This window comes from Garra rufa, chromosome 4 (genome assembly GCF_049309525.1).
Source record: "Garra rufa chromosome 4, GarRuf1.0, whole genome shotgun sequence".
In the NCBI taxonomy this organism is placed as follows: domain Eukaryota; kingdom Metazoa; phylum Chordata; class Actinopteri; order Cypriniformes; family Cyprinidae; genus Garra; species Garra rufa.
Window position 1 is genome coordinate 50,477,650 of NC_133364.1, and position 10,141 is coordinate 50,487,790.

Genomic DNA, 10,141 nt, shown 5'->3' on the forward strand with positions numbered 1-10,141 from the left:
TTAAAGATATATGAAAATAACTCTTCATCTTTTTTATTGTTACTTTCATAAATCACCACATCAACACCGTTCAAGATATCCCAAAGCCGTTCACAATATAGGGAACATTTTCCCTATATTCTGAGGATGATGATAAGAACATGTAATTCATGATGATAACAAAATGTTATTATTGCTTGCTTTACGTCCACCACTTCTGTTTAAATGTCATCGTTACCTATCTGTTCCATTTGTGTGTGGACATTGCTTTGCAGGTGACTCCTGTTATAAGATATCACTCTTAAGCGCTACATAACTAAGAATCAATTAGGAAAACGGTGCCCAGTTGGCACATGCATTCACAGTAACCCTCTGCCAGTTTGGATTTAAAGTTTACAGAAATGAAAGGGTTACATTTTTAAATCAACACACAGACAAATACACACTAAATATACAACTTTACCATCCAGTTTCATTTGTTAACATTGTTAACATGAACAATAATAAATAGCATTTATTAATGTTAATTAATATTAACCTAAAAAAGTACTCATATATTGTTTAAAGGTAAATTAGTATCTTTTAACATAGTGTATGTACTGTGAATTAACATGAACACAGTTCATGTGGGTATACAACAATACACAATAAAGTGCTCAATAAATGCTTCATTCTTTCAAAATATCTTTAAAAATCAAGTTGGGTATTGTAATGGGGCGATATATAAATATAACTCATCTTAAAATGGTACAATTTTCAGATGTTTTGAACAGATAACAGCAAAGTTTGTTTTGTTGTCAAAGTTTGTCTTGAAATTGTTAGTGTTTTTTTATTGAATCTAAAATTTAAATTATAAAAATAAATGTCTATCAATGAAGATAAATCGCTCATGCTAAAAAGTTGTATTTTTCTTAATCTTTTGCTTTGTGACTGAATAGGACAAGTTCATGGTACAGTTCAGTAAAAAATATATAAAAAACAACAACTGCAATATACAAACAATGAAAGAGTTCGTGACCCTTTATATTTTCTCAAAGATCAGACTCTCAAAGTTCAGACTTATTTATGCAGATTAAACTACAGCAATGTGCAATGTGCAAATTGCATCTTCCTCAAAGATGGTCTTAAGCAAAACAGCATGTTCCACTGGTCTCTCTCCCTTTCACCCCTCCCCCCTTCAGTCACTCTTAGTGTCAACACAGACTGTCAGCCCAGTGACAACAGTTTACTGATTTCTTTTTTTAATTTTCTTTAATTCATAGAAGCTTGAATAACTATGATATTACCAGCACTTGCTCATAATGATTAGATCTCTGTGTGAAAAAAGTTTTAAAGAGTTTGGATGCTGCTCTTTAAAGATATAAAAAATTAGGGTTATGTTTTTTAAAAAATCACCACGTCAACACCGTTCAAGATATCCCAAATCTGCTCGCAATTTAACATCTTCAGAATCTTCTCTTCATGTTAAAAAAGTTTGGTGTGAATACCTTGTTATTCTTAGAAGGAGTGTGAATTTGTTTACAGCCTGATTTTTCCAAAAATCCACATTCAAATCAAAATAGCCGGCTTCCTGTTGGTCTTAGCTAATGAGTTTGATTTAGAAAGTTGTCCAGATTGATGAGAACAATATATGTACAGAGTTTGGTGACTGTAGGAAAAACTAACCCCCCAACTTTTGTCAAAAGATGGCGCTATAGAGTGCCTGCTCCACGCCCATTTATGACCTTTTGCCAGTGTCTAACTATCATTAATATTGATGTGTGTGTTGAGTTTCATGAAATTCTAAACATGTTATCTGCTTCGAAAAGACAGGAATCTAATTTTAAAGTTTAACACGTTGCCATGGCAACAGCATTTGATTTATCATCGTACCCTTTACATATTCTTATCGGCCGTGTTTTGACATTATTTTGATGAAGTTTGAAGAAAATCAAGTAAAATTAAGAGGCTGATTTCAACGCATTTTGAAAATGACACGCTTCCTGCTACCAGTTGGTGGCGCTATAACTTTGACTCATAATAGTCACATTTATGGAATCGGCATCATACAACGAACAAACTGGTGAAGTTTCATCAGAATCAGGCAATGTGTGCAACAGTTATTAGACACTTCCTGTTTCTCATTTCTCGCCATAACTTTGTCGCCTTGCCACGGCCAAACCGTTCGAGATATCAAAAATCCCCTCGCAATTTAGCGTCCCCAATGTCTTGAGATCATGCTGACCGAGTTTGGTGACAATCGTATGGAAATCCTGGGAGGAGTACGTTAAATTCCAGAGCATGCGCTTTTTAAACAGCCCTAAATATCTCACTTCCTGTTGCGTTAAGAAAATGACATAGAGTACAAAAGTTGTTCAGCTCAATGAGTTCTATATGTGTACCGAGTTTCATATGTGTACGTTCAAGTATGTGTGCTATATGGCCCTAAAAATTCCAGGGGGCGCTGTAGAGTCCCCTTGCCACGCCCCGGTACCAGCCTCTGTGACGTCCTGATGGCCGCAGATTCCGACATGTGTGCAAATTTTCAAGAGTTTTTGAGCATGTTAAGACCCCCTTAAGTGCCCGGAAGGTTAACAAAAAAAAAAAAAAAAAAAAATAAGAATCCTTAGGAAAACAAGAGGGCCTTCGCCCATTCTGGGCTCGGGCCCTAATAATAATAAACGAAGCAGATCCAATAGGGTCCTCACACCATCGGTGCTCGGGCCCTAAATATGAGTACATGAACAAGATGTTTATTTTCTCTATTATAGGTAGAGCCATTTAAATTAGAGGCAACCACTGCATTTTTAAACAATCTATGGTAGAAAAAAAAACAAAAAATAAACTACACAATTCTTTCTTAATCCTATTAAGTGCAAACAATAAATGCAGCCATAATCAAAGTAGGCTACTCTCTCAATTTCAAAGTGCAAATAGAGACCAATTTTTTCAAGCATGATACAGAGCTATTGACAAATACACAACCTATGAACCTATTATAACCCACATATACTAATAACAGCCTAGATATGTTATGTAGCCTAATTTGCGTACATTGGGGAGTCGCTCTCTAAACCCGATGTATCAAAATTGCCTTTGAATGCGGGTGCGTGTTTTGCTTTCGGTTTCGTTTTGACGATTGCACGAAACTCTCGGCGGTGCTGAGCATGCATTAACGCATTAATTTAACAAAAGAATTTGAAAGTTAGGGACCACAAACGGGATTTCGAAAAGTCTGATGTGAATGTATGCCTTGTACATTACCCAGACAGCACACATACGTCGGGCCGATGTCGGCCCGTAAGCAGAACGTCGGCCTCATAAACTCTAAGATCTAAAAAGGATCGTCCAGGCGTAGGCGGGTGTAATTTGGTCAGTGCTCTACTTTGCCAGCTCATCAAAGGTCGACTCTGAGTCGGCTCACGACAGATGGCCGATGCCGCGTTTTTCTGTTTGAACTTGTACGGTTACTCTCTCTTAGCAACCCACCAGAGAGATGGCGACTCCCCCGGCGACATCCGTGGCTTTCAGGTAAGTTTTCTCTTGAGTTAAATTGGAAAAAATATATTATTTTGTTAATTTTGTGACACTTTATAACTAGTAAGGCGCTTGGTGCACTGTAGTACAGGTAAAAGACTTTGCGTGAGCCCTACTTGAGACTTTGGCTCGTTTCCAAATAAGGTTAACTTGTTTAGCTAACGCTAATGGATTTTATTTTACTGTGTTTCCAGCTGTTTCTCTGAGGGGACGAGCTAACGTTAGACACTGAGCAGCAAAAAGCTTAGTTCAGAGTTTGTTTTTAGTTTTTATTTCAGTAGTGTTACACTACTTTGTCCTAACTAACGTTTTTCGTCGTGTTTCTCACTCTGTTACAGGCTGCCAGAAAGTCTCCGTCTCTACGGTGAGCCAGCTATTGTTGTGGTTCCTTTTTAAACAAATAGTCTGTTTTAAATTCATTATTGGATAATAATTGAATGAGACTAGATTGATAATGTAATGTTTAAATTCTAGATGTTTACTTTTGTAAATACTGCGTGACTTTGACGTATTTTAATTTGTTGAATGTCTAAGTTTACGCTGGAGAGGTTGCCATGGAAACGGGGCTGCAGCAAGACACCTGACACAAAACTCCGTCTCTCGCTGCTGTTGTCACTGCTTTTAGGTAAGTTTAGTGCTTAAAATCACACAATTAATACATAAAACTGTTCCTTACTTGTAATTGACGCGTTTCTGTTGAATATTTACTTTGTAGAAATGGTTTAATGTCTTCGAAAAAGTCTGTTAGCATCTCACAGATGAAGTATGCTAACTCTAGAGATTGAGGTCTTGTTTATGAAACTTTTGGCTTTTTTGCTGACAATTTGTCTATGGGTTATTGGAAGTAGTCTCATTTATTGAACCTAAATGGCTGCCAAGTTCAAATGCGTCTTGATCTTGTACGGTAAACGCATACTGACAAAATATGTTCTTTCAGGGGGACAGAAATAAAGCCTCCACAACAGAAGGGAAGCTCCAAGGTTTCAAAATGTTTTAAGAGAGCTGCTGACAGAAGCAGGAAATACAGGTGAACCGAAGAAGCTCATAAAAATAACTTTAAGCATTTTTCACAATATATTTATCCTATATAACCATGTGTCTGTTAATGTCTTTTACAAAATTAAATATTTAATTATTATTAGGGATGCACCGAAATGAAATTCTTGGCCGAAGCCGAATAATAATGAAATGCTTGGCCGAAGAATGCTTTTGCCAATTTTTTCACCATTACAATAATTAAATAGTAAAAATTTGCTTTTTACTATTTTGCATTGCTTTTCAGAGAAATAAAATAACAAAAATACAATTTCAAAATATTTATTTAACACTGAACTAGCTTTTAATATTAATATTTTTACTAGAAATTAATATTAAAGTTTCAAAGAATAAATCAATTATATTAATTTAACCAATTGTTATCAATCAAATATTATATTAATTAAATGACATATACATATATATTTTTTAAATTGTTTACATTTTTATAACACATTATCTTGTGGATCCATCAGTTCACATTTACCACTCTATGCGTTTCTCTTCCAGCAGGAGGCGCTGTCAGAATAATATTACACAAAGCAGCGCAGCAAATGACTTTGAAACGTGCAGCGCTCATATTCAATGGATAGCCTTTTGAAGTTTCATCGCAATTCTTGTCTTTCAGTCCCCACATTTAAGACCACCTGAAATAATTAGACTTTCTTAGCCCCTAAATAAAACTGCAGTCATCAATGAAAATTAAGAGCTTTATTTAAGTCTTTAAAAAAACAAACCTTACACAAAATACGTTTCTTTTTATTTATTTTTTTCCCACCATGTTCAGGGCACAAGAAAAATATTAAGGGGACTAAATTAATATCAGCATATAAAGTATAATCGCCTCTTATTGTCTCTGAGAGAATGCAGGTCAGATGCTGAAAGCACTGTCAGTTTTCACTTTCACTTTCACATATAGCGCAGTTTTCACGTTGCTTGTGTGATATCCATTGGCTCACCTCCATGGTTTAAAACATAAATATTTATAAAAATACAGTATATAGAAAGGACAAATCCTTAAAATATTGTGACGTAACACCAACGTAAAGCCATTGTTTTTCACTCACTGAAAGCTACATCTGTCTCTTTCTCTGCTCTCATCACTGGCTGTCCGCACGACTGCAGACACACACCCTCTTGAAATTTCAGCATTACATGTTTTGCAAATCGCTATCCGTGGGTCTTTCTCTCAGATATACTGAAATACGTCCACACCGCAGATGTGTTGCTTCAGACAAGCACGTGCAGGGCAGGCTGCAGTTTCTGTTTGCGTCAACATACTGTTTCGGCCGTGTTGTTTCGGTGATAAAAGTCTTTCGGCCGAACACCGAAAATGCCCTTTTGGGCCATTTTCGGCCGAACATTTTCGGTGGCCGAATATTCGGTGCATCCCTAATTATTATAGTAATTTTAAGAAGCTTTTCACAGCCAAATGTAACTCTACTTAAAACTAAAAACATATTCTGTTATCTAATTGTATTTTTTTTTTTTTTTTTTTTGCATTTTACCTGTACTTTAACTTGTTTCCTTCTAATAAACCACCAACTGCATACTAAATATTGTGGTCTCTGTGACAAATGTTTTGTTCCTAGATTCTTCCATGATGATGGCCTGTTGCACATCAGCAGACTCAGAGTGAACCTTCTTCTCCAAAGTGCTGTAAACCAATGATCTAGTAAGTAAAATATCAAACATACACTACTGTTTCGTAAGTTTTGGTATGGTAAAGTCTCTTCTGCCCACCACAACTGTGTGTATTTGATAAATAATACAGTTAAACAGTAATATTGTTTAATTAATACAATTTAAAATGATTGTATTATATTTTAATATAGTTAGAGAAGTAATTTATTTATGTGATGCAAAGCTACATTTTCAGTATCTTTACTCCAGTCTTTAGGGTCACATGATCATTCAGAAATCATTAATCATGTGTTTGACTTAATGCAGGAGGATATTTTGATGAATAAAAAAAGTTTCTTTTTTAATTTACAGCATTTGTTTGAAACATAAATGTTTCCTTTAACTTTTGATAATTGATAATGATAAGACATTGATAATTAGAAATTAAAAATATTTTTTGAGCAGCAAATCAGCATATTAGAATGATTTCTGAAGGATCATGTCACACTGAAGACTGGAGTAATGATGCTGAAAATGCAGCTTTGATAAAAAGAAATTTAATTTCACAATATATTCTCAAAAATCTGTTGTTAAAGGGATGGTTCGAAGTAGAATTGACTTCATTGCTATGCACTCCGAAGCCCATGTAAATACCCCATCCGAAGTTTTTTTTACCTTAGTCAAACATTTATGGAGATATTAGAGTTTTTTCGAATTGCTTGTTACAGGAGTGAATGGTACATGTGATGTATCTCGTAAATTGCACCACTAAACGTGCAAGTAATCTTACCAAACTTGTGCAGTAGTGTAAATAGGTTATGTACTCACAAAACGCTGCATCGGAACATTTGTAAGTCCACCATGAGTGTTTTAAAAACACGTTTTAGCGGATCCCTACTAGTCTCAAAAACTACAAATGGCGACACGTCGACGTTACTTCCCTGGTTTGAAAAAAGCACGTAAAAGTCCTCCTACAAGTTGACATGCACACAGATGTAGTAGGAGGACTTTTACGTGCTTTTTTCAAACCAGGGAAGTGATGTCGACTTGTAGTTTCTGAGACTAGTAGTTCTCGGGTAAAACGTGTTTTTAAAACACTCATGGTGGACTTACAAATGTTCTGATGCAGCGTTTTGTGAGTACATAACCTATTTACACTACTGTACAAGTTTGGTAAGATTACTTGCACGTTTAGTGGTGCAATTTACGAGATACATCACATGTACCATTCACTCCTGTAACAAGCAGTTTGAAAAACTCTAATATCTCCATAAATGTTCGACTAAGGTAAAAAAAACTCCGGATGGGGTATTTAGATGGGCTTCGGAGTGCATAGCAACGAAGTCAATTCTACTCCGAACCATCCCTTTAAATTGTAATAATATTTTACAATATTATTGTTTTTACTTCATTTTTGATCAAATAAATGCAGCCTTGGTGAGCAGAAGCGACTTATTTCAAAGACGTAAACTTTTGAAAGGTAGTGCACATTACAGTTATAATGTACCTCCCACTTACAGGGCTAGTTCACCTAAAAATGAAAATTCTGTCATTAATTACTCATGCCCATGTTGTTCCAAACCCGTAAGACCTCCGTTCATCTTCTGAACACAAATTAAAATATTTTTGATAAAATCCAAGAGCTTTCTGACCCTGCATAGACAGTGAGGGTAACCACCACAGTCAAGACAGAGAAGGGTAGTAATGACATTGTTAAAATTGTCCATGTGACATCTGTGGTTTAACTGTAATTTTATGAAACTATGAGAGTAATTTTGTGCACAAAGGAAACTAAATTTGTATTCTTGTAGCATCATAAAATGAAGGTTGAATCGCTGACGTCACATGGACTATTTTAATAATGCTTTTACTACCCTTCTGTGTCTTGACCGTGGTAGGGCCCTTGCTGTCTATGCAGGGTCAGAAAGCTCTCATATTTCATCCAAAACATCCTAATTTGTGATTTGAAGATGAACAAAGGTCTAACAGTTTTAGAATGACATGAGAGTGAGGAATTAATGACAGAATTCTCATTTTTGGGTGAACTAACCCTTAAAATGATACTGTGGCATATGTAGTCCATTCTGTAGAGACTGTGTCTGTTCCCTGAATACTGAGGGCATATAATATTTTTACCTTTGCTTCTACAAAAATCATTATTGTGATTAAACCAGATCACAATAAGCACAAATACAGGCATTAATACTTGGCCTGTAATGAGGTTACAAAACTCTGATAATAAAAAAATGATAATAGTGAGGATATACCAAAATCCACTAAAGTATAAGTTGCAACATTTTTGTATTTAATTCTTTAACTTTAAAACAGTCTTTCTGATAATGTCCATGGGTCAGGTACAATCTTTTTGTTTAAATTAATTTAAAATACACATTTTTAGCTAAGCATTCATATAACATTGCACTACAGTTATATGTAATTTAAATAAATCATCTTTGGTCTGAAATAATATGAACAGCTGCTATACTAATCTTTCTCCTTTTGCTTTCCTGTTTCTTTCTCTGGATGCCCATCCCAAGGTTACCAGAGGTTACGCCAGTTCAAGATCAGATCCAGCCTTACTTGTGAAGACTTCAGAAGACAGCAACACTCAAGTCTTCAGATGATGCCAGCTGTACATGGACATACAAAGCTGTGAAATATTATCCTTATATTGCCTTTAAGGGTATCAATTTTCAACCCGCTTTGTATTATTGCAGTGTTTCTATTATCTGTAAATGAGTTATGTGTACCTATAAATCCCTTTTTACTTATACTGTAAGCAACACTCTGCAGGATGACTCATAATGAAATGATGAGTTTTGACAAAAACACTTTTTGCATCAACAAAATGACAAAATACTGTGTTTTGCGTCATGCAGTAGAGTTTTGCTGACAAATAAACAGGGTATCTCTGAGAAAGAATAAACAACTTTTATATATATTAACAACTTTGTAACATACAAAGTGGATTAAAAATTGTTGAACTTACCCTTTAATAATGTTAAAGGATTGTGTTTAACTGAACACTTCACTAGATACTTTAGTAAGGTTTTATTAGAAAAGATTTTAAAATTTGTATCATATAACTTAAAACATTTTAACTGCTTGTTTGCTCGGTTTTTATTTTGTTGTAATATTGTACATCGGTTTTTGCCATGAAGATAGATTAGATTCTGATGTGGCAATAAAAATAGATAATTACCTTTATCTTTGAGCTGCTGTCATATGGACATTTCTTTGTTGCTAAAAGATCTTTCCCAGTAAGTCTCAATCACCTCTGGCTGATTAAAGTTTTTTTTTTTTTTTTACATTGTAACCTTGGAAAAATGGATTTTCTGTAAACCTACTTTGAAATGATAAGTATTATGAAATGTGTATATAATTATAGAGCAGTTAACCATGGTTTTTCAATAGCAAAACTGTAGCAACTATAAGTATAGTAAACAAGTTTTTTTTTTTAGTTCATAAGGTTTTGATGCCATGGTTCTACTATAGTTGAATTGTAGTAATACTAAAGTAAAACTGTGGTAAGCATGACTGTAGTAACCATAGTTTTTTTAAAATCATAATAAATGTGGTTGCTATGGTTTTACTGCAAATACTGTAGTAATGGTTAGTTTTGTACTTACTGTGGTTTTAATGCAACAGTCATTGTTAAACGGTTATTGTAGAAAAAAATATTGATTTAGTTTTTACTATGGTTTTACTGCAAATGCTGTGGTTAATCTTTGAAAGAGTGAATGATTCTCATTTGTATGTCACTTTTGATACAAATATATCTGATAAATGTAAATGTATTTGTATGTTTAATGTCTACCTTGAAAATGTTAATAAACAAGCAACCGTTATTGAGAGTGGTGTCGTGTGTATTGTTTTATTATAAACCAGCGGCTCCTGCCGCGGGTGGTACGTTAGAATAGGAATGAGAGAAACGCCGGTGAACCGCGCCCACGCAGAGCAGCGGGGATTTAAAGCTGCATCGGCCGAC